At 37.3% G+C, this 26,978-nt stretch overlaps 1 protein-coding gene across 5 annotated transcripts in view; it reads right to left on the bottom strand.

Moving 5' to 3' along the window:
- The window catches only part of STK39 (serine/threonine kinase 39), a 267,366-nt gene that overhangs the window by 65,401 nt on the left and 174,987 nt on the right, over positions 1–26,978 (bottom strand). The window lies entirely within an intron of this gene.

Here is a 26,978-nt window from a genome sequence, read left to right as displayed (position 1 = left end):
CATGCTCCTAACGGGTCTCTGCATTCAAGGCTCACACTGTCTGCAGAGGAGCCGGTCGGCTTGTTCCCTGGAAATCTGATTACATTTCAGCTTGCTCATGCCGGAAGACTGCCCGCCTGCCACACTTCTTCTTAAAACAAAATTCAAAACCTTAGCATGTACCTCTAAGATCTGCTTCTACCTGTCTCCCCACCCTCATCTCTCCCAGTCTGTCTCCTGCTCACCTTGCTGCCAGCTCCTGGCCTGCCCTCCTTTCCCAGATATGACATTGCCAAGAACAGTTTGGATGGGGTGGGGAGGTCACAGCCTGACAGGAGTGGGCTTAGGAGATCATGGTAGGAAAAGAATTGAAGTCAGGGGCAATTCTTTTGAGCAGTTTAGCTGTAAGCAGATGGAGTGAAGCAGCTGTAATAATAGGTGAGATAAAGAGAGGGCTTTTTTTTTTAAGATGGGAGAAGACAAACACATTTGTGTGCCAGGGGGACATATCTAGTAAAGAGAGAAATAGATGAAGAGGGAGGAAACAGCGCTCCTGGAGGCTGTGGCATCTGGAGGACGCCAGCTTCTCCCCCTGCTTGGAAATTTGTCACTCTCACTTTCCCTCCACCTGACTGATTCCAACCATGCTCTGGGGCCTGGCTGTGTCTTTCCTGGGAGGCCAGAAAAGGAGGGTTAAGGGCGGCCAGACAAGGGCAAGCCCCTTTCCTGTTTGCTCTCCCAGCCTCCAGTTCTGTGCTTGGTATTTCACTTTTTGCATAAATGTAACCATATGGTTATTACTTTAATGTCTATCTCATCCACTAGAAAATAAGTTCCAAAAGAGAAAAGCCCCTCATCTGGCCTTGTTCATTCTTCTTCCCCTCAGCACCCAGCACAGTGCCCAGGAAGTGTATGGATAGTATTTGTTCAATGAATCAATACATGAATAAATAGATGAATGAAGAGTTTACAGGTCTGGCTTTCATGAAGCACCTCTTCGGCCTCTGTGACATCGCCTTCTTCCGGTCTTTCCCAGTTCTCTGGCTGCCCTTCCTCTGTATGCCCCGAACGCCCCCCTATCTCTGTCTGCCCGTGCCTTCAATGCTAATGTTCCATCCCCCACCATTTTCTCTCTCATTCTCTCCTTGGATGACTAATTCTAAGTCCGGAGCTCAAACCCAGGTGCTGCCTCAGAATTATAAACCCATCGTCCAACTGCCTATATGGCACCTCTCCATGCAGTGTCCAAACAGACACCAGAAAACTCAGTATATCCAAAATGGAATGCATCATTTTTCCATGATTTGCTTCCTGTGGCAGTAAACAATGGTGATAGCCAACTACCATGAACTTAAGATTTCTCAAATCATCCATTTCTCTAAAACTCTACTAAGACTGACCAAGGCCAGCTCACCATTATCTGCTATAGACGAGAATAAGTGATTTAATGAACACAGAACTATTTTATCCACACTCACACAGCATCCATATACATATAGAAAATGCTGTTGCTAAAGTTAAAGATGCACAGGAAAAGGGGAGAGGACCAGAAAAGGCTGAGGGAGCTACTGCTCAGGGTGTAATCCTTGGCAGATGAATGTGTTATACGACAGGAAGAAAATTCTTGGACCTAATGAGATGTGAAAAATGATGTCATTCTAACGATAAGTGGAGAGACATCAACAATGTTAATACCAGAAACAAAAGAATGAAAAACAGAAAAAAAACCTCTTGTGGCCAGGCCAATGGCTGCTCTGACAAAGTGTTTACATTCACCTCTGGGCTTTCCTAGAGCCAAGTCTTTAAGTCAGCTAACTAGACTCTCTCCTGGAAATTGGTCATCTGAGCTCAACTGCAGTGCAGCCACTCACCAGTGATGACACTTAGTTAGCCACTTCACCACGTTTAAACTTCAGCCTTCTCTGCAGGAGAAAGAGGAAATGCTGCTTCCCTCACAGATTAGATGAGCTGTGGGTAAACCCCCTCACATTGCTGTATGGCATTATGAAGCCTTGTATTCTGTGGCACACAGAATTAGGGGGGAAAGTCATGGTTCCTGTTCTTAAAGAGTTTACAGTCTTCCCAGAAAAAGACAGCTGATATATGTAAACAACCTGGAAAACCCCAAGTTAAGTAAGTGCTTAAAAAAATAGTAATCGAGAAGGAAATATTAGAGCAAGTCACAGAAAGGAGCATTTCCCCTTTCTTGGCTCTCACTTTATCTCATTCTTGTCAAGTTAATCTTCTGAGGTAAAGGTCCAATCACAGGATCATAGAATTTCACAACTGAAAGGGGCCCTAGAGGTCACCTAATCCCTTTTTCTCATTCTGCAGGTGAAGAAAAGGAAGCCAAAGAAACTAAATGGATTGCTTAAGGTTACACAGCTGGTTAATTCACACCACACCATAAACATTTATGGATCACCTACTAGGTGTCAGGCCTACCCTAGGAGCCATTAATGGCAGAAATGACACGCAAGCCTTGCACAAAGACTTCTAGATGACTGCGTTTTATTCTCAATGTGGTTCCCAAAGTATAGGCAGGGCGAGTTAAGGTGCAATCTCTGAAGAAAAAAATTATCCCCCATGACACCCTTGCCCCTAGTTAAGAAGTACTCCATGCAATGAGAGATGTTGCAATTGAGAACGTGTTTCACATAGGATTGATGATGTGATGGCAGAAATGAAAGTTGAGAGCCACCGCTGTACCCATCGGCACCGTGCCCCAAAGCCCTGCCTGAAAGGGAAACTCTCCTAAAAGTGTGTATCTCCATATGCCGTGAGCCATAGGCTTCAGGAGTGTCAGAATAACTGAATCATATACCTACCCCTCCCTGAAACCCTTAGCATTGCATTTTACTTGCTTAAGAAGAGCTTTATGGATGAGTGAACTTCCTAAAAAGTGAGAGTGAATATTCCTTTCAGTGTTGGACTTCCAGACACCCAGAAATATGCCTATGGCCTAGAAATTATAAGTTGGTAGCATCCAGAATTCTAGTCTATACCAAGTCATGCAGCATCACACAGCCCATGATTAATGTCAAATAGATCAGAAAGTCCCACCGTTCCCATTAACAAACAAGCAAACAAACAAAAAAGTGTTGACTGATCAACATACCTATGTGTGCACATGCACAAAAATAAGGTATCCTGACATATCTTAAGGAATTTGACCTTACACGTTGGTTGCCTGCAGGTTTTTCTGCAATTAAAACTTCAAGTTAAGGACTGACGCATCATCCCATTGGCCACTGAGCAGCCTGAGGGACCCTTTTAGATTGTAACCTGTAGGGAGCAAACAGTCTGGCTGCACATGATTTCACACGGCTGACACCTAAATTAGAGGTGCATGTGCAGAGCCTCCGTACAGAAAATGATTCTCTGTAAAATGTGGACACCTATGAATAAATAAAACACAAAAAATATTATCATAAATAACTGGCTTTACGGCTTACAAAAAAATAGTTTTTCATCGGGAAATAATCTAAACCTAGTTCAGGTTTTATTTCTTTAACTGAAACCTCTTGAAAATCTCTATCTGCCAGGCAGAGGACATAGCTGTTTCCTCTCCCTCACTCTACCCACTCTCCAACCTAAACAAACATGTTCTTTTTTTCTCAAGTACATTCTTTGGAAAGTCTCAGGAGAAACATCTCAACATAAAGGAAAGTGAAAAGTGTAATAAAACAGATACACATGACCTATCATCCAGAACTTTTAAAATGGTAACATTTTGTCATATTTACTTCAGAGCTTAATACATAAAATTTTAATACTGTTTTACCTACACAGTACAAAATCGATTGCGTTACATCCCAGCTGTGGTAAATCAGAGTGAACAGATTATTGTATAAGGGCTCTGCTTCCTGTCAAGATTATAGAAGTATAATTTCATGGGTAGCAGTCCTTTTTGGGATTAAGGATGTCCAGCAAGTATATTTATTGAACTGATTTTTTTTTTTTTTTTTTTTTTTTTTTTTTTTTTTTACCTAAAGGCCAAAAAGGAACTGGAGTGGCCACATAAAAACTAGAATCATCTGTACTGCCAGTAGGAGCTGAAAGATTATAGTTTAGGCAAAGTTCACATTTTTTAATCTCAGGAAAATTGTTAAGTACATTTAATAGTTAGGGCTTTTGGGGTTTGCCTCTTGATAGAAATCCACTGACGTAAGTACAGAAACCACCTTTATTAATATCATCCATGCTTCAAAGTTTGGAGTTACTGTGTTAGGTCTAGACTCATTAATATTTCCATGATGGATATTCTCCTCAATGCATCAGGCCCCAAGTCAACATGCCAAGTACATTATGCTAAAAATGTAAAGGTACCTCTAAGACATGGATTCAATAAATGTCCATTTGGGCTCGAGACATCATGCCACGGTAGGGATACTTATGTAGATCGATACGGTAATAAGGAGAAAGGTGGTGCTGCATGAGTAAGTTTTCGAGATAATGGACATTTACTTCTTATGGTACAAACTGTTACAAACTCTATTATGAGCAATCATCACCTTCATTGCCAAGGATTTATTTGGTTTTATTCTTGCAAAAAAAGAAGGGTAAGTAGTTTCGAAATTAAATCAAATACACGACTGAACATTCGATTATTAAAAATAACCAATTAGTTAAGGGGAATGGAGAAAGATACCACGCATTCTGGGGATGTCAGTTCCTCCCACTGAGCTCTGAATTTAGCTTTGTTTGCTTAGAGCTAAGGAAAAAATGGGGCGGGGGGAGACTGCATGATCCATTTCTTACTTTATCAAAAAAGAAACATGCGAGGCAGATTTTTTCCCTTGGCATTAATACAAAGAAGAAACTTTTTATGGAAGCTACTTTATAAAAGACGCTGAGTAATGTCTTCAACTCTATGTTATAAAAGACAGAAACTTTTTTTCATATAAACATCTTCAACTATGTGGTGCAAAAGATGGGAATTTTTTTCTCCCTTGTGCTGAAGGCACAATATTAAATCTTACCTGAGTGATGGAATTTCTGCTGGGAGCAGAAATAATATAGCTGAGGTACATTGTTTCCTAATGATTTACCTCAACAGAAAAAGCTCAAAGAATCTGGAGAAATGAATGGCCTACACAGATTACTTCCTGATGCCCCAAAAGGATCTTTGTCAAGTGCTGCAAGGGGTGATTTCATGACTGAACTCTGACAAGTATTTGAAAGTCTGATAGTCTGTGTGTTGATAGATCTTTCACCTTAGCTAAAACATACATGAGAAGGAAAGGTAACACTCTGCTGTGAACATGCAGGAGACCGACTTATGTCCTCCTCTACAGAGCTCAGTTTAAGTTCAGACACCCTGCTTGGGGAATGAGCTACAGGGTGTCCGAACTTCAAAAGGAAGCTCTGTGTCTGGCCAAGAACTTGGACATGTGCTCAGCTGAACACCAAACTTTGTTGCTTCAGAATAGAGAAAGGATAACTTTTTGCTTAAAAGTTTTAAAGAATGCATGTTACTAAGCAAGAGAGTTAGCTTAGAACTTCAGTATACGTGAATTACGTAAAGGGAGTAGATATCAAGAAAAGTCTTTAAATTTTACCTAGGTGATCGCAAAAGTAGTAGGAACCATACTTTAATCTTCCTATTCTTGTAATTTTCCTATTAACTTATATCTATAATCAAATCCAGGGAAAGCTATATTAAAAATCAGCAAATTTAAAGAGAAAATGATCACTTTCAACTAGATTTAACTGCCGCAAATGGAGAAACTTATGAAGGACTAATGAATAATCAGTGGCCCTCAGGTTAGAAAAGTAAGCAGAATCTGCCAGGTTTTTCCTAAGGTGGATTCCTATGACAATTAAATTTAATTATAAATGAGAATAAGGAAGTATTTTCCCTTTTGATCTATTTCAGAGAAATGGCCTATAAGTAAATGTATGTCTAGTGTGGATGACCCTTTGGCAAAGACATCATAAATCCTCAAGCTGGACTTTTCTGAAATTACTTCAGCAAATGGCTGTTTATAAAATACCGCTGCACAGAAAATGACCTTGTTACTAGGCATTTGATAGGTTGTTGATGGGCATCAGGAGGAAATATACATATATTAGAGCACATCACGCCGCACTTGTCAGGAGGCTGGATTAGGACAGGACTTATTCCAAATAATGTAAAAACGAAAATAAAAATCCAAAAACTTTCTTGAGGAATCTCCCTCCCCCAACCCCACACATGCCAAACCCCCAAAACAACAAACAAGCAAAAGACCATAGATTTGTTTCAAGTTTTGTGACTCTCCAATACTGACTGCTACTGATACTACCAGCGCTAAAAAAGCACTAAGAGCAAGGTGGCCACCTGAGAGCAGAGCGTGGGAAGCTTTCTTTGGTTTAACACATCCCAGAAAGGCAAGAGGATATAAAGGAGTTCATTATTTGCATGATATAATTTAAACTGAGGGCTAATGCCTGAAAATGTTTCCTGGTATTTTTACAAAATTGATTTTCTTTTTACATCTGAAGATCGCCACAAGTGAGAAAAGGGAAATTTGAATTTTGGTCCTCTCAGCTTCTCAGGGATGCCCTTTCAAAAGCCCCACTGCTGATCTCAGTGTATAATTCGTTATTCTAAAGTGGTCCTTAAAATGCAACCACCGTGTGATGCCTTCTTCCTCCTCGTCCGATCCTGGCAAGTTTTTAAAAGTCAACATTTATACATTTAGCAAAGACTCAATTCATTCTAGGTCTCTAGAACACTAATTTATGGCACTCATTATTATAATGTTTTGAGAAGAAACCATCCCTTCAACAGGTACCAGATAAAGTAAATAAAATGGCATCAACCATTTGGAATGGAAATTAACCCATCCTAAAAGGGAAATTCTAAGTACCAATAGTTCAATAAAATTGGGAAAACCCTTGGCTTAATCATGAAGCTAACTCTGCAACGTTGCAACACCACCTCCACCATGAATGGCGTGGCTGGGGACAAGACAAAAGCTGTCTAGTATAATATATGATCTTATTCCAGATGCCAAAAATGATTGTTTGCCTGTGTTAAAACACACACTCTATGGTTGTCAAATAAAAAAAATTGATTTTCAAGCGTGAGTCATGGATTCCATATTTTAGGGCCATATTGACATTCTGATGATTTTCAAAGACATGCTTGAGAATGTTTATTTAATAAGCGACGCTCATGTGTGTAACTGCACCACAAAGTGAAGGCCTTACCAAGACTGTGGGGATCATGGTTTTTTCTTACCTAAGAATCGCTAAAAAAAAAAAAAAGGTTTACCCAACAATTCCCTTAATGATGGATTTTCCAATGACTGACCTTTATACTCAGTCCATTGATCTCTGACAAGTTTTAAGACTTGCTTAGATTTCTACATCTCTTGACCTAAGCAAAAATTTAATAAAGGAGATCAGACTGGATAAAGAAAAGTTAGTCTACAGAAATGATGATACAGTGCATCCTGCAAACTACTTTCTCTTTGCTCATGTACTGTAAATTGATAGATGCGCTTTTCAAACAGGAAGTATATATAAGAAAAAAAAAACTGCTGCTAGACTAGGGAATGGGAGAGGGTTCAGAAGGAAAAGTCAAGGGGACCGTTTCCAAAATAATTAACGGAACAGTAGAACCTTTTTTGATTTGAGGCAAAAATAAAATAACCACTGATTATTTATCAAATTTAAGAGAATTGATTGATAAAAAATTAAGCATGCCACTGAACAACCATAAAAAAGTTAAAGGACGGTAAAGGTGAACAATTATGAGCATTCTAAATAAGTACACAGAATTCAAAAGACAGGCCATAGGAGCTATGAGCCCATGTTGTGCTTCTCCCCAGACTGCCTAGCACAGGGTCTGGCACATAAGGAAGCTCTCATTAAATATTCAAGAAATCGAATTGGGTCAGCAGTACATTATTCCTCCTTACCTGTTGTATGACATTATATTAAATGTAAGCACACTTGACTATGAAGGTAACCAATCCTATATAAATACCTAAATAACGACAATAACAAGTTTCTGGAATGAGGGCATTTAAGTTGACACATGAGCCAGATGTCACAATAGGAATGAACCTGAGAAAGATAACCAAGGTCCGTTATACTGAAGAGATATCTGGCCAAGATGCTATTCCCTGTGAGCAAGGAGCCAACATTCAGCATCTGGGGGGTTGAGGCTGGGGGTGGGAACTCAAACTGAACAAGACTCATACTTAAATATAAGCCATGGACCTGTCTGCCTGACACAGAGGCTCTGGGTGGCTACAGTTAGGGAATGCTGCTGCTGTGCACTGGGCTCCGAGCTATTCTAATGTCTACAACACACTCATTTTTATTTAATTATAGAAGTCAAGAGAGCATGTCTTCCTAAAACAGGCTTCTTTTTCATCTCCTCTCCTCCCCTCTCCTATCCTTTACGTCTAATCTTTGAGTTGGTTTTATGAGAAGTCAAAGGAGAACAAAACATACTTTTTTGTTAGATCCATTCATTCTGTTACAGTTTGGTTTCTGAAGAGAACATTCTTGAGTTTAAATACCAATTGTAACATGGACTAACTATGAGACCATCCAGCAATTTACATAACTTTTTGCATCTTAGTATCTCTATCTATAAGATAAGGTAGTAACAGCAGCAACTTCATAGGTAGCTAAGAGGTTTAGCTGAAAAGGTCATAATAGTGCCTGGCACACAGTAAGCATTCATTCAGTATTAGTTGAACAAGAATAAATATAATCTTTAGCCATTGAGCTCACAATGTCAGATACTGGCCCCCGACCTGATATTCATTCTTTCTCATCCTCTCACCTAACCTGAGAAGGAACGTGGGAAATTCAATCCTCCACTGAATCCTATAGTAGCTTCTAACTATAAACCCACAGATATAACAAGATTTCAGGGGTTACAGGTCTCTCTGTCTCCTTCAGAATCCCAATAATGCCTGAATGAATGGGGCCTGGTCATTTACAGTTGGAGAATGGTGCTCCCCAGATGAGAGTTTGAAGAAAACAGAGACTGATAACTGGGGCTGCTTTGAATCCTTGGAAACACTCATGGAGTACAATAAATCTATAAGGATCTTGGTAATCTGTCCCATGCTCCTTTCCCTTATGAATAATTTAAATTCTCTGCTTTGTTTGGTCAAATCAAAGATCATAGTTTATGTGAAGGTAGAAAGGTACAGCAGTTAGGAGTGAAACATGCCTAAGGTATGTAATGCTATCTGCCCAATTAGCAGAATTCCCTGAGAAGACAGACACAAGAAAAGAGCCCATTTTGTCAGTGGTTCAGCCAGCGCTTGCTTCCTTTGCACCAGAGGACAGTACAGCGCCCACACATCATTTATAATATATACTCTCTACCATCCAGGGTCTCTTCGGACTCAAGAAGGCCTGAAGGAACAGTGCTCCAAGCTCAGAGTGCCATTTAATCGTGCCTCTTCTCATCACTGTTATTACGGATCTGTCATTCGGAACCGCTCTCGGCTATCAGTGATAGCATGAAGTGTTCCGAAGATGACATTTCCATGTTTTGTATTCTGAACATTAAAAACCATTTTGGCTCACCAAATGAGCAGCGGGTGCCATGCTAATTATTTAACATTTTAGAACACTAATAGGATCTCCCACTGAGCTGACTGGGAGGAAAAAAATATATAATACTCATTTTTATCTATGCCTCAGCGTCCTGACCTCCTTCAGCCTGTTGATGTGGCCATTAATAAAACATTTAAAAATGACCTGAAAAGGCTTTTTATGAACTAGAGCCTGGGTCCGGCTGCCAAACAGCTGTGTACTTGAGAGACTTGGAGTTGGTATCGAAGTCAGCTGTTGGTGATTCAAGCTTGGCCTGAGAACCTCCTGTATCCAAAATGTTGTTCACACTTTTGATCTGTTCCACTCTTGAGTTTTGAAAGCCAGAAATAAGGATGCTTGCGACAAATGGCCTTGCTTTGCTTTGGACACATACAGACTTGGTTTAATTTCACTTCTGTATGTGATGCGGGATCACCAACATTTTTCCTACAAGGTCCTTTAAATTAGTATTAGAATAATAATTTAAAATAAAAATATTACTACACTTGCAATTCTAAAATACACTAAAAGGTGGCTCTTGAAAGCATATTAGAGACAAGAGTTTGATATTTTCTTACTTTGCCTTTCCTGTCTCCTGACAAAAACAGCATTAATAAAAATATGCATCAAATATAATTCTTTAAACTTCAAAGAAAATACGTAACAGGCCACTGAATTGAGGAGATGTGATAAAATCTGGGAACTAAGACAGATATTAGACTGATGGGTGAGTTAAAAATGAGGTAAGCAGAGAAACTCCTTCGCCTCAGATTCACATAGGACACATATATACAACGTGGAAGGGGAGAAGATGAAGAGATGAAATAATGCAGAGACTGAGCTCTATGAGCTTATGAACTATCATAGAATTCAGAACTGGAAAGAAATTCTACAGGTGAACAAGCTGAGCATCAAAGGTGTTTGGTGTACTGTCCTTAGAATTCTCATCTCAAACATTGGGACCATGAATGCCTCCTTCCTTACCTTTGAAATGTCTAACATTTCACATCCTGCTACTCCCCATCCCCACCATCCTCTCCTTAAACACACATACTTAAAGAGCAAGGAAACTGCTTATATCACGAAGGAAGCAGTAACAGAACTAAGGTCATCCCAGACTCATTTCCTAAAACAAACTTGTAGAACATGCTTAGCATAGGGAAAATTCAAGTCTATCGAACTGGGGGAAAATGACTGAGGAATTCAGCGTCATTTTACAGGTTTAAGACAGATGAGAACAGGTTTACTAAAGAACAATTCATAACTCAGAATATTTTTCTGTGGGATTAGCCTAAATCCATGAGGCTACTCTGCCAATACCAAAACGGCAGAACTGCAAGGCTGTACAGGGAAAGGACTTGCCTCCTTGGTCAAAAGATGGCAAAGCTGGTGAAGAAGGCTCAAGGAGCAGGCTCCCGTCCTTGTCCAGTCTATAATTTTTAATCATAAGAAGGTTCTATTATAGAACTCCAGAGTCAGAAATACATCACCATGTCCATTTGGGGAAAAACAGGTATCATACCACTGGTTTCTTCCTGATATCAGGCAAGCCTAATGATTCTGGCCCTAGAATTGAGAAAACAGTATTTGCCCAATAGCTTTGCTAAGCTCTCTAAAAATGGGCTTTACTGTTTTTAAATGGAGCAAGAATGTTTAATCATATAAGAAGATAACAGGATCAAGAGCAGAGATTTTAAGGGGAGAAGGTGACATATATTTCTAGACGTATCTGCTGGTCGCACTCTCAGACGAGCAGTATCCACTGGACATTCATGAGTCAAGGGTTTTCCTCCAGTGCCTTGCTTCTGCTTTCTACAAGCCAGTTAGGAAACCCAGCAACAGGATTCCTATTGGCCACTGGTAGAGCAAGGGTGAAGTCAAGAGCATGCACAAAGCCTTTTTTAAAAAAAGTGAGGAAAGGAGAAGCAGCAAAGAATTGACCACAAGGCTGCTCTTCAGCATCTCATTATTAAAGGGATAGCCTGAGAGCTCTCAAAAGAGGAAATAATGATCACTGGACTTAAGCAGGTAACCACCAAGAGCAAGTAAGTTCAAATAACCTAATTTCTTTCATTGCTATTGTGATACACTTGAATTTCAAGGGAAAGCCTTAGGCTTGCTTTGTTAAGACTAACGCACATTTTGGAACACGGTGTGAATTCTTTTAGAGTAATAATAGAAATATCAATTTCTTCTTACATTGGGTAAGTTATTTTACTGGGCTTAGAAACCCTATATCAAAGGGTCTTTTCATGCCCTCCCTGACTCTGTCCACATGGAGATTTCGAGATACAGCTTAGCATAAGTACAAACTAAAAATATAATCACTACTTTTTAATCTACCAAATTAAATTAGTAAAGATTAGAAAAAGATAATAAGAAATGTGAAATGCTCACAAGGATACAGTCCATTATCAGACCTTCCTTCACAGCTGTCAGGAGCATAAATTGATACTACCTTTGAGAGCATTGTTTGACAGTATGTTTCCACCATTTTAAGTGCCATACCCATTGATATACCAATTCTACATCTATGAATCTAACATTTAAAAAACCTCAAGTTTTCTATATAAGACTAGTCTTTAGAGCATTTCTTTTGTAGCAAAAATCTGGAACCAAATTTCTCCAATGATAGAGAAACAGTTAAATAAATCACAGTGGAATATCTACAGGATGCAATATTATATAGCTATGAAACTGCTATTTATAAAAGGTTTTTAATGACATGAGAAAATGGTTATAATGTAATACTAAGTGTAAAAACAGGGCACAAAATGCATATGTAATATAATTGAAACAATAAAAGAAATATGCAGAGCAAAACAAACAGAAGAAAACATACTGAAATGTTAATCTTGCTTATCCCTGAATGATGTTTTGATGGGTAATTTTCTTTTTTATAATTGTCTCTTTTTCAAATTTCCTCTAATGAACATCTATTCCTTTTATAATGCAGGGGAATAAAAAGTTTCTTTCAAAAGATCCACTAAGATTTGAAAGAGATGACTCATCACCATTTGGGTAAAAAAAAGACTTAAAAAGAAAAGGCAAAAAACTGAGCTAAAACTTAAAAAAAAATAAAAGTACACAAAACAAGTGTTTTGGTCACCAACGAGCAGGAGGTAGGACAGACAGTGAAACAGGGAATCCTTGAGAGAGGTTTAGATGATAATCTGAAACATTTAAAGAAATGATATCTGAATATAGCTAGACTAGGTTACAGAACCTCATCTATGGGATATTTACCAACAAACATGCAAGCATGGAGGAAATGCTTGAAAGACACCAAAATATTAAAAGGTGAATTGCTTAGGTGGGAGAATCTCTCGGAGTTTATTCTTTTGAACTCCTGTCCCTACCCCGGCAAAAAAAAAAAAAAAAAAAAAAAAAAAATCTTTATTATAACAAATTTGTTTCAAATGTTCAGCTCATTGAACAAATGAGGCCAGAACAACTGAATGTCTCTAAGGAAAAACAATGAACAATATTGACTTTTACCTTATCCCGTACACAAACATTAACTTAAAATAGTCAAAGACCTAAATGTAAAAGCTAAAATGATAAAATTTCTAGAAGAAAATACAGGGAAAAAAATAGGAAATCATTAGAACCTTAAGATAGGTAAAAACATCTTAAATAACAAACAAAAAGTAAAAACCACAAAAAGTTGTTAAACTCTTAATCAAGACTTAAAACTCGTTATTCAAACTTGTTATTGGTTTTTTTAAGAAACCGAAATGCAAGCCATCCTATGAAAGAAAATATTCACTATATATATATATATATATATATATATATATATATATATATATATATATATCTGACAAAGGACTTATAGTCAGGATATATAAAGAATCCCCACAATTCGGTAATAAGACAATTCAATATTGACAAGATCTGAATGACTACTAAACACAGGAGAAAATGCTCAAGGTCACTAATTAGAGAAATATAAGTTAAAACCATAATGAGATACCACGTGTGTAGTGATACCACCCACGTGTATCTCATTACGGTTTTACGGGTAAAATGGGGAAAATGGAAAAGAATACCAAGTCCTGACACAAGTGTGGTGCAACTAGAACTCTCATACACTGCGGCTGGGAGCATAAAATGGAAAATTAACTTTTGAAAACTGTTTGGCAGTTTCTTAAAAAGTTAAACACAAACCTATCATCTGTACCAGCTATTTCACAACTAGATTTCCTAAGAGAAGTCAAAATACAGTCCATGTAAAGACTTGTAGATGAACTTTCATAGCAACATAATTCATAATAGTAAAAAAATTGGGAAAAAAATATGTCTATCAATGTGAATGAAGCAACAAAATATGGTAAGTCCATATAATGAAATACTACTCGGCAATAAAAAGGAATGAGCTATTCATAAATGCAACACAGATGAAATCTCCAAATAATTCAGCTGAGTGAAAAAGAGCTCTCTTTAGTTCATAAAAATAAAGCTGCACAAGTCCCATGCGCATGCCCCTTTAAATTTTATGCATTATGGGAAGTGAGGGCATGATATATCTTCTAATATATCCTAACATGTCAATTCTACATTCAAAAGGCTTCTTTCCAATTTCTCATTCATTAATACATCTAAATAATGTCTTGGTTTTTCATTTACTTAGTGTTATGCCTATTTAGCATATAGGAAGGTAAGAATGTGCTTCATTTATTTTTTTTATCAGTTGTTTACTAAGCTCTTCTGTGGCAGGAACTGTGTCAGGCACAGGACTGATCATTTTCACTTTGTTTTTAACAAGTAAAATATTACCATGCTAAAACCAACATTATTGTTTTTGATAAACATTTGCTAGCACATGAAAAATATCCAATCTTTCCAACTCTTAAAGCCAAACTCTTAGAGATATATTTTGAATGCAACATTTACTATAATCGAAGTTCCAAAGGATATAACTTAGGTTTATGGAAGAGGAAGCCATCGATCACATCTACTTGAATAGGGATTTGTCCAAGCTAAAAGCATTTCTCCTATATTATGTGGTTTACAATTATGAGGTATAAACTGAATACTTGAAAAAAGTATTAGAGGCTCTTTTTGTTTTTTTAAAATGCATGATATATCACCAGAGTTCCTTCTCTGCAGCACTTTTGCAAATGGGGGCTCCTCCATTTGGGTGGGGAAAAAAATCACCTTCTTGAATGTTCCTATGAGAGCTGCTAGTTACTCACCTAATATCTATACATAAGATTTCCTGCAAAAGGGCATTGTGGTTGTCAGAACCCTTAACTTTGATTAACTATTATCCTCTCCCTGCCAGAAGCATTCCCTTAACACATCTAAGTTCAGTCCCTCTCTGAGTCGATGAGCAGGGGAGAAAAAAAAAAAAAAAAAAAAAGGCAGACATGAGCCTAGTTTAGTTGTTGAATAACTTTATGCTGTTAATTCAAAGAGGATAAGCCCTTGACTCCTAAGGAAGATCAATATAAGAAAAAAAAAATCACTTTTTGCAAAATTACTATAGGTCAAATTTTCTGCTGTTATCCAAGGTTCTTTACAGAAAGAATGATGAGATAAATTCCTCCTGAATTTAGTTTCAGGGAAAAGCCTGCCTCTCTGTACAATCTTCTAATCGTACAGGTTGACTTTTATCAGGAGAGGAGACCTATACAGATAACTATAATTTCCTGGTTGCTAAGAAGCTGAGAGCTAAATTTACTTCTCAATGATTATAATTATATCACTTTGGGTTCCTGGTTCAATTCTCTTTCCACTCTCAAAATAGTTTTAATATCTCATTTGGCTTCTCTTTCTCCTATGTTTTCATATTATAAGTTACCTCAAATCTTCTCCAGAAAAAGGTAAAGCGGAAATAATAAATCATTCTCTTACATCATGTGGTTAAATTAATGCTTACTTAAGTTTTGGTTCCTCTACATATCCCTGTGGTGTGTCACATCAACTCCTTTTTTCCAAGTCATTATCCAATATATTTTCTATGCATATTACAAAACTCCTTTAATTAAGTATGCCTTGCTTAGTTTAAAACATCATTATGTTAAATTTTTTTTTTACCCGATTTCCAATAGGCAGCATACTCTCAAAACACACAGAATGTGGAGCATGTGACCCTTGCCATAATTTTTCACAAATTATATGTCCACGCCCACGAGTCATCCTTCAGAGAGAGCCTGGGGAACTGGCTCAAGTGAGATACTTCTGGCCTCTGGCAAAGGAAGACACAGATCCAAATACAGAGAAGATAGTAGAGCCAAGAATTATGCAGAAACCAAAAGACACTCAGGAATGTAATCCAAGGGGTTCACCAAACCAAATCAGTCAAAAATAAGAAGCCAGAGTATGACTTAGGATTCTGGGAATGGCGACAAGGAAGCAAGCAAGAGACAAAGACCAATGCAGGTGGATTCTGGGCAAAAGCTTAAAGAGAGACTGCTGGCTGTGGCTTGTGGGGTTTCAGCAGGTACCTGAGTTAAATGCCTGTGTTTTACTTGAGGTATTTTGTTTTAATCTTCTTTTGTTTCTGTAAGCTTAAATTTGTTCTCACCAACTACCTCGCTCCATTTTTTCACAAATATCTAATTATTTCAATGATCAATGAGCAGAAGTTAGAACTGCAAAGGGGTCAAATGCATAGAAATTGTTTTTTAAACATTTATGGCAGTTTTCATTCTTCCGCTCTGCCACTGAATTAGTATCAGCTCCACCTATCTGTTCTCTCTTCAGAAATCATTGCACACAGCCTACACTCTTCCATAGACATGAGCAATCTTCCTTTTGCATATTCAATATGGCAAACGAATGTGACAACCCAAATTCATATTTCAGGTCAGGTTAGCACATTTCCAAGGTATAAGTTATGATGACTCTGGGCATTCATGGAAAAACAATAACAATAACAACATATTAAAAGGCTCTTAATTCTTAATCTAATCTCTTCCTTTCAGGAAGCTTTTTTGGGGTCTGTGGATGGGTTTGTGAGGGTCAGCAAACCCACCAAAAGTGCACACAAAATGCTGTGTAAATGTTAAATGTGCACTTTTGGGCAGGGTGGGCATGGGGTGTGGGCAGGACATAACTTAATCTGAGTTTTTAAAGTCTATAGCCATCCCCCACAAAGGTTAAGAACTAGTACCTTTTCTGTCTGTCTGTCTCCACTGCCCAAATCCACAATCTGGACTAGAATTGCGGACAGAATCTGGACCATAAATATAAACACAATTCAAAGGCCACTTTCACTCTGAAAATAGAGCACCTTTATCTTTATCTTTTAATTTGTTTTATTCATTTTTATACCCCAAACACAGTGCTTAACATATGGTGGGCACTAAAAATATTGTTTGTTGACAAACAATTTGAGAAATTCTATGTTAGTCGTTGATAACAAAAAACACTCACCACTAACTAACAGAGACAAGTCTAACCTGGAGGCTAATGATTCCTAATTCTTAAGTGAAAATAAATATAAACTGCAGTAATGAGAACAATTAAGTGTGTATATACAGTAAAAAAGGCAAACAAGCAACCCTCGAATATAGCTAAACAATATTTCTTTGCTTGATTAAATCATGTTGCAGCTGCTTCCAAAACTTTAAAACACAGAATCAACACACATTTAAATTTTCTCTGCAAATTCTCCTTGCAGAAGTGACGCTGCAGGAAGGGATACATCAGCTTACAAACGTATAGACGTCAAAAGCACAAAACAGGCACAACCTCTGACCACTGTCAAAGATGCAGGCCACTGCTAACACCACCACTGTCCTTTTTCAGTCCTTTTCCAGGTTTTTCCCCTGAACTTTGCGAAGATTTTTCTCACAATTTCTGACCTTGTACTTTTGGCGGCATGATATATACTTGAAACATAAAGGGTTCTAATTTCCATTTTTTACATGAGCTCAAGGGGGTGCTGATTATCCAGTAGAGAAATCCCCTAGAGTGTGAATCACTTTATGTAAAATAATTCTCACATCGTTCTTTATATAAGAGCAATAATAAACATGGAAATTATTATTGAGGGTTTAGCTAGTGGAAAGCAACCTCTCAAATAGGGGAGAGAAGAACATTTTATAAAAATAATTATTCAGTTCTCTGGAGATGTTTTAAAGCCCTTGTTCATATCTGCAACATAGTAAAATGTATCATTTTAATTTATTTTACTCATTGCCTCAAGTTTCTAAAAAAAAAATTATATTCAATTTATTTAAACAAACAAAAAACTGTTCACCCATTTCTTACTTTCCTCCACATCCCATTTTTGTAATCACCAATCTGTTCTCTGGCATCAATGAGCTTAGTGTGTTTTGTTTTAGACTTCATATTCAAGAGAAATCACATGGCATTTATCTTTCTCTATTTCACTTAGTATCATGTCCTTGAGGTTCATCTGCACAAATGGCAAGATTTCATTTTTTATTACATATATACATTGCAATATAATATTATTCAATATAATATTGCAATGTATATATATCTCACCATTTCTTTACCATTCATCCTTTGATGAACATTTAGCTTTTCCATATCTTGGCTATTGTAAATAATGCTGCAATAAACATGGTGGTGCAGATATCTTTTTGAATTAAGGCTTTTTGTTTTCTTTGAAGAAATACCCAGAGTAGAACTGCTGGGCCATATGATAGTTCATTTTTAATATTTTCAGGAACCTCCACACTGTTTTCCATAGTAACCATACCAATTTATATTCCCAACAGTGCACAAGGGTTCCCTTTTCTCCACATCCTCTCCAACACTTATTTCAGGTCTTTTTGATGACAGACATTCTAACAGGAATGAGATGATAGCTCACTGTGGTTCTGGTTTGCATTTTCCTGATGATTAATGATGGAGAGCAACTTTTTATGTACCTGTTGGCCATCTTATATCTTCTTTGGAAAAATGTCTATTCGGATCATCCGCTCCTTTTCTTTTTTCTTTTTGCTCTTGAGTTGTGTGAGTTCTTTGTATATTTTGGGTATCAGGTTTGATTTCCAAATATTTTCTCCCATTCCATAGGGTGACTTTTCATTTTGTTGATGGTTTCCTTTGATGTGCAGAAGCTTCTTAGTTTGACATAGTTCCACATGTTTACTTTTTGTTTATACTGCTTTACTTTTGATGTCAGATTTTTAAAAAATCATCTCCAAGATCTATGTCAAGGAACTTACTACCTATGTGTCCTTCCAGAAGTTTTATGATTTCAGATCTTATATTCAAATTTTTACCTATTTTAATTTTTTTGTGTGAGGTAAAATGGTGGTCCAATTTCCCCAATACCATTTTTTTGTGAGACTATCATTTCCCCATTGTATATTATTAGCTCCTTTGTTACAAATAATGACCATATATACACATGAGTTTATTTCTGGGCTCTATTCTGTTCCAATGATCTATGTCTATTTTTATGCCAACATCATATTGTTTTAATTACTATAGTTTTGTATATAGTTTGAAATCAGGGAACATGATGCTTTGGCTTTATTCTTTTTCAAGATTGCTTTGGCTATGCTATTTGAGGCTTTTTATGGTTCTGTACAAATTTTAGGATTGTTTGCTGTATTTCTGTGAAAAATACCATCGGGTTTGATAGAAGTTGAATTGAATCTGTAGATTGCTTTGGATAGTATGGACATTTTAACAATACTAATTCTTCCAATCCACGAGCATAGAATGAATACCTTTCCAATTACTTTTGCCTTCAATTTCTTTCATCAATGCTTTGTAGTTTTCAATATGTCTTTCAACTCCTTGGTTAAGATTATCCTAGGTATTTAATCTTTCTGATGTATTTGTAAATGGGATTATTTTTATAATTTCTCTTTCTGATAATGTTTTATTGTATAGAAGTACAACGGATCGTAGTCTATTGATTTTGTATCCTGCAACTTTACTGAATTCATTTATTAGGTCTAATAGGTTTTTTTGGTGGAGTCTTTAGGGTTTTGGATATATATAAAATAATCTGATCTGCAAATAGTGACAGTTTACTTCTGCCTTTCCAGTTTAGATGCCTTTTACTTTTTCAAATTGCTCTGGCTAGGACCTCCAATACAATGTTAAATAAAAGAAACAAGAGTGAATATCCTTGCCTTGTTCCTGATCATACAGAAAACCTTTCAGCTTTTCATTGTTGAGTATGATGTTAGCTGTGAGCTTGATATATATGGCATTTATTATATTGAGGTATATTTCTTCTCTATTTTGTTGAACATTTTTATAATAAATGTATGCTGAATTTTGTCAAATGCTTTTTCTACAGCTAATATTTTTTAACTTTCATTTTGTTAATGTGGTACATCACTTTGATTTGGGGATGTTGAGCCACCTTGTGTCCCTGGATTCAATCCCACTTGGTCATGGTGAATGATCATTTAATGTATTGTAGAATTAGGTTTGCTAAAATTCTGCTGAGGCTTTTGGCATCTATGTTCATCAAGGATACTGGCCTGTAATTTTCTTTTTTTGTGGAATCCTTGTCTTGTTTTGGTATCATGTAATGTTGACCTCATAAAATGTGTTTAGAAGAGTCCCACCATTTTCTATGTTTTGGAAGAGTTTAAGATTGATACTAACTCTTATTTGAATGTCTGGTAGAATTCAGTGATGGTGTCTACTCCTAGATGAAGCCAAAGAAAGAACCAGTCAACTCGAAGATAGAGCAGTGGAAGTACCAAATCAGGGCAAAAAAAAAGGAAAAAAGGATTTAAAAATATAAAGATAGCTTGGAAGGCTTATGGGGCAATATCACATGGATTAACATTTGCATTATTGGGGTCCCAGAATAAGAGGAAGGGGCAGAACTCTAATTTGAAGAAATAATGGCTAAAAACTTCCTAACTTGGGGAAGAAAGCAGACTTCCAGGAAGTCCAGAGAGTCCCAAGTAAGATGAACCCAGTCTTGAAGGAGTGGCCTTGTGTAGGTGGTAGATCTCTTTGATCAGCCCTGCCACAACTCTTGCTCTCCTCTCAAGTCTCTGTGTTTGCCTAAGCAGTCTATTATATGTTTAATAGCTCCCAATATTTGAGGATGTGCCAAGACGTGTCAGGGTCCCAAAGAGAAAGATCCTAACATCTAGATTCAGGCTGACTGCAAGCCAGACCTTCAGGCAGCAGCTTTTAAAAGTTTGCAATTATATATGTAATCCTTAGAGGCCACAAATGTAAGCCCCACAGGCCACCAATATCAGATGATCTGAAGGTGTCCCTAGGTGGCAATTGCAAAAATCAGGGCTCCAGAAGAGTGTATAAGCTCCTTTTTTGGGGGAGACACTGGCAAGATGGAACTAGGCAGAGGGAGAAGACCACGATGGTGTCCACAGCCTATGTTCCTTGAGAGCAGCTTCATAGGCTACTAAATATATCCATAAGCCATTTAAAATGCATCATCTTTATGTGGCTCCTTTTTTTTCTGAGTTATACAGGGTCATCATTAATAACAATAGCTGACTTTTGAAGAATAGACAATGGTCTATGCACTACTATTGAGTATGTGAAGGGTATTGTCAACTGAATGGCAGTTACCTTTTAGGTAACCTTATACTTAATGTACTTTTCCACAGTTTCAATAGTAATAATACAGTAGAGAATGAAAGGGGAAAAAAAGTCTTTTTATCTCACTCAGTATGTAACTTGAAGTCCAAGGTACTGTGAAAGTTTTGGATTCCTTAAACACGGTGATCTCATGAACTCCATAAAGTCAGTTGTTACCTTAAGAGAAGTTACTGAGCATCAGCTTGATTTGTCATTAAAGTAATCTTGATAAAATACTGAAATTTGACCCTGTCTCTTTATAGAAAAGGTGAAAACACAGAAAAGAATAGCCTCTAGTGATTCTTTAAGAAACAAAGTATAAAAAGACAGAGAATTTACAAAAAGAGAAGCAAGTAGAAGATTAAAATGTACACACCGCCAAATCTACCAAAACCCAAATTCAGAAACTCTCTGCTGCAATCTGGTGGGGTTGACCCGGTGAAATCAATGAGAGCCTTTTGGGGCTGTGAGTGAAGGCTTCTAGAGTGAAAGGAGAGAGTGATAAGTACGTTGGGCATGGGTCATAGAAGACACGAGACAGAGGAGGGAGGCTGAGAATGCAGCATACCCCAAACCTGAGGCAACCATATCTAAAAGCTCAAGCACGGTAACAAATCTAACAGGACCGCTACCAAAAAAGGTGATTATTTTAAATTCTCCTTGCAAGTAAACATAGGGGGAAAAAATGAATCAGTACACTGAAAAGTAAGAAACCTGATAACAAAGATAAGAAAAGCAGTTAGAAACAGCAAACTCCTTACAATTTCTATTTAATACTTAAAAGTAAAGTCACTATTCTCAAATATGCATTGCTCACTTAAACCTTAGAAACTATATCTATCCCCAATAAAAAGTTATAAAAATAATATTTCAAAAATCAGTCTGATAAAAAGAAAATTAGTCCTGAAACTGTGCATTATTCGTTACCCTTTCACATTTCTTCTTTCATTTCTCCTGTTCCTTATACTCTGCATAGCACAGCTGGAAAACACCAGTTGCCTCCTGACTCATCCACACCTACAGCCCTCACAATAGGTTAGAGAGGCAGGCTTGCTAGGCTACTCCAGTGGACATTGATATTTGAAAAACTATATTATCCATCATATTTATTTGAGCAATTCATCACATTCTGCTTGATATAACTATTTAATATTTTCTATGTTCATATCTTTATTTCCTTAAGCTATAATGTATTATGAACCTTAAAAGCCAAGAGATATGCTGCATGATATTCCCCTTGGTAACATGCCCAGAAGTAGTTCGATTTACATGGGGATGAATAACTATCAGTGAACACCAACTAGATCTTTTCCTATTGCCCCAGCATTGGTTCCCAGGATGGTAAGCTAAACATAAACAGGCACCAGGTACCCTATAGTAAGAAAGAATGCTGCAGATATTAGAGGTTGGACACTCAAACGGTTATTAATAAGTGGCCAAAATAGCTGTACTAGCTCCAATCATGACCCCTAATTCCCTCAGCACCTATCTATAAAAGCGAAATTGGGGGTCTGGGGTACAGAATGACAAAGAATCTTCAGTTATAAATTACTGGTCCAGGAAGTGTGCTAGGATTCCCCGCTGTCAAGCCTACTGCAAGAGTCCCTAAAGAATCACTAACACTTCGGGGGCACCTGCAAGGAGGGAAGGCTGGCATCTCACTCTCTAGATGCTTATCTACTTATGGAGAAAATTTAGTGATTGGCCCTACCCCTAACTACCTAAATGAGGGAAAGGAAATTGTTAAGACATGGAGTAGACAGAAGGAACTGCTGTAGAGCCTGCATACATACTCACGGCTTGCTGTGCTAAAGGAGTCAACTGAAAGGTAGCCAAAAATTAAGCCATCTTGCCATTTTCCTACTCCTGAGGACCTCCTGCCCACCTGCCCAGGTGAAAGGAAGAAGTGGAACTGGCCCAGAACTCTTTAGAGAGTCCCACGTAGGTCCCCACCAAAGAGCTAGGTTTGCACAATTGCCCCAGAAGACAGTGGCAGGTAGTTTCTGAGAAAAAGTGACAAACGAGAGGAGAAAAGAGCACAGAAAGGGGACAGTGGAAAAGGATGAAAGAGATGACTGTGTTCCCTTCTCCACCAGAGGGGCAGGTGGTGTGACATAGGGGAGGAGATTAAAGCTAAATTGAATATAACGTTTAAGTTTAGATTAGACTCAACTTTTTAATATCCTAAAGGACTGGAAAAGTATGGCCTAATGCCCAATGTGCCATTAAAAGATGGCAAAGGAAGATTCAACAAAGCTCTCTGAAGACAATGACTAGAGAAAAATAAAACTTTCATTTTTTTTATGCCCGAAAGTACAGCTTATTTAATAAACTGATCATAAAGGAATAAATGAAGAATTATTAAATGTCTTCTAGCCCTGGTTCTTTTCAGCTCTTCATTTTCCTTTAGATCTTCTTGGAGCAGGGAGGTGAGGGAGACAATATTTTGAGAAACAAAAAAGGTTCATCTTAGCTATCTGGACATTGCTAAAAAAACAAACACACACACACACACACACACACACACAAACAACGAAAAAAAACACAACTAACCAAACGCTACACTTTCCTGCAACACAGCAGTAAGCCTAAGGCAGTTAAAAGGTCAACGTAACAAGGATCCTTGGTGTGATTTACAATGTAGGAGTTTACAATGGTGTAGCCCATGCTGTGGTAATAAACATTCATTTTAAGCCTTTTAAAGTACTAATGCTTCATCTGAACATTCTGAGAAAAAGTTCTCTTTGTAGGAGGGACAAAATGGTACAATCAAGCCATAAAAAGGGAATATATCAAAGTACAAAAAGCCAACAGCTTTTTCACTGAGCCGACCTCATATCCACTCCACTGAAAGAAAATCTAGAACCAACTCCAGACAAATGTGCAGAGTTTGATTTTATTGAATCCTCAGAGCTTCTCCATTAAGACAACAATGGAAATTAGCTGGCACACTGATAAATTCTCCACATAAGAAATCAAAAAGTCATCTTAAAATACCCACCACAGGGTGCTCTGACTTACACAATCAGTGCAGACGCCTGGCCCCAACAGATGGTTGGGGGAGAGCAAACCCCAACTCCCTGGGGCTCCCTAAGTTAGAGCAAGTGGTTTGCTTTCTTACCCGGTCAGAAGCCTTTTAGCACTTTCTTGAAAAGATATATATTTCTGCAAATAAAAATGAGCTGAAGGGTTCTGAAGAAGACAATGTAAATATTCTGGGGCCAGGTATGCTTTACTGCATCTCCAGTATCCAAATTCATTAAAAACTCCATCAAAATTCATATTTTCTTTTGGTGATTAGTTATTCAACTACTTATCTCACTGGGAAACTCATTGACATAAGTAGATTGCAAGAGGAGAATGCAGAGCTTTATTTTCTAAAAGCTTTACAAAGAGTAGTTCTCATATTTGTGTGATAGTCTGATTTCCATGTGGCTCAGAGGTGGGGAGCTCATAAGATGATCTCTAGTTGCCCTATGCAGCTAAATTTTGATATAATTAAGATCTTTATCAAGTGATAGGTTTTTATTTTGCTACAGTTCCCTAAATACAGTGGCTATTTTCTACCTCTTCTTCGCACTATGCTTTCAAGTTCAAGTATGTTCATGATAAAAAACACTCAGGAAACTAAGAATGGAGAGGAACTTCCTGACCTTGATAAAAAATATCTAAGAAAATCTACAGTAAATATCATACTTAATGGTGAGAAATCGGAAGCTTTCTCAGTAAGATCAGGTAGAAGGCAAGGATGTTCCCTCTCACCACTTCTTTTCAACATCACACTGGAAGTGCTAGGTAATGCATTAAGAAATGGAAATAAGTACACAGACTGGGAAGAAAGAAAGAAAAGTGTCTTTCTTCATAGAAGACATAATCACCTATGTAGAAAATTTTAAAAAATAATAAACAAAAAAAATCCTACTGGAACTAATAAGTAATAACAAGGCTGCAAGATTTATGTAAAAGTCAATTGCTTTCCTGTATACCGGCAAGGAACAAGTAAAACTAGAAATTAAAAACATAATATCGTTTACACTAGCATTCCCACCCCTCCCCCCCACATACACAAAAGGACTACTTAGGTACAAACTAACAAAAGATGTAGAAGAGTCATGAGGGAAACTACGAAACTATGAAAAAAGAAATCGAAGAAGAACTAAATAAATGGAGAGGTAGTCCTTGTTCATAAATAGGAAGTCCCAAATTGTCAAGATGTCAGTTCTTCCCAACTTGACTATAGATTCAATCTTGATCAAAATACCAGCAAATAAATTGGTATAGCCACTATCGAAAACAGTATAGAGGTTTCTTAAAAAACTAAGAATTGATCTACATACAATATGATCCAGCAATCCCTCTACTGGGATTTACCCCAAAGATTTGAAAACCCGTATCCGAAAAGTTATTTGCACATTGATGTTCATAGCAGCATTATCTACAGAGGCCAGGACATGGAAGCAACTAAAGTGTCCTAGGAAAGATTATTGGCTAAAGAAGCTGTGGTACATATATATAATGGAATATCACTCAGCCATAAGAAGAGATGAAATACTGCCATTTGAGACAACCTGGATGGACCTTGAGATAATCACGCTAAGCAAAATAAGCCAGACAGAAAAAGTTGAATACCACATGATAGAATTTATATGTGGGCTAAAAACCTAAAAGCAACAAATGAATAGCACAGAGACTCAGGAACACTGACAATGGACTAGTGGTTACCAGAGGGTAGGGGGTGGAGGAAGAGGTAGACAGGGTAAAGGGAGTCAAATATAGGGGGATTGGGAGAGAGTGAAGTAAGTAAAGGGGATAAAATATATGGTAGCTGAGAGAAACTAAATTCTGGGTGGTAATCACACAATAGAATATATAGATGTCAAAATATAATGTACACCTGAAAATTATATAATTGTATTAGCCAATATTACCCCCAATAAACTTTAAAAAGATAAAAATAAAATTGCAAATGAGACAAAAAAAAAAAATACCAGCAAGTTATTTTGTAGATATCAACGAACTTACTCCAAAGTTTATATGGAGAGGCAAAAGACCCAGAATAGCCAACACATCAAAGGAGAAGAACAAATTTGGAGAACTATCACTACCCAACTTTAAGACTTATTATAAAGCTGCAGCAATCAAGACAGTGTGGTATTGGGGAATGAAAAAAAAAAATAGATCAATAGGACAGAATAGGAAGCCCAGAAATAACTTTATAAATATAATCAACTGATCTTTGACAAAGGGGCAAAGATCCTTTGTGGAAAAGATAGTCTTTTCAACAAATGGTGCTTAAACAACAAGACAGCCACACGCAAAAGAATAAATCTAGACACAGACCTTAGATCCTTCATAAAAGTTAACTTGAAATGAATTACAGACTTAAGCATAAAATGCAAAACTATAAAACTAGTAAGAGAAAACACAGATGAGCTTGGAAATAGTAATGCCTTTTCAGATACACCAAAGGCACAATCCATGAAAGAAATTATTGGTAATCTGGACTTCATTAAATAAAAAAAACTTCTGTTCCGTGAAAGGTAATATCAAGAGAATGAGAAGATAAGCCACAGACTGAGAAAAAACATTTGCAAGAGACATATATGATAAAAGACTGTTGTCTAAAATATGCAAACAATCTTTGAAACTCAACAAGAAGAAAACAAACAAAAAAATATCGAGCCCAAAACCTTAACAGACATCTCACCAAAGATTATATACAGATAGCAAATAAGCATAGGAAAAGACGTTCCACATATATCATCAGGGAAATGCAAACTAAAAAAATAATGAGATACCACTACACACCTATTACAAAGACCAAAATCTGGAACACTGACAACTTCAAATGCTGACGAGGATGTGAAGCAACAGGAACTCTCAATCATTGCTGGTGGGAATGCAAAAATGGTACAGCCACTTTGAAAGAC

Source organism: Rousettus aegyptiacus, unplaced genomic scaffold (assembly GCF_014176215.1).
Source record: "Rousettus aegyptiacus isolate mRouAeg1 unplaced genomic scaffold, mRouAeg1.p scaffold_m13_p_2, whole genome shotgun sequence".
Lineage (NCBI taxonomy): Eukaryota > Metazoa > Chordata > Mammalia > Chiroptera > Pteropodidae > Rousettus > Rousettus aegyptiacus.
The sequence above is the reverse complement of the archived record's forward strand: the minus strand, read 5'-3'. Positions and strand labels throughout refer to the sequence as shown.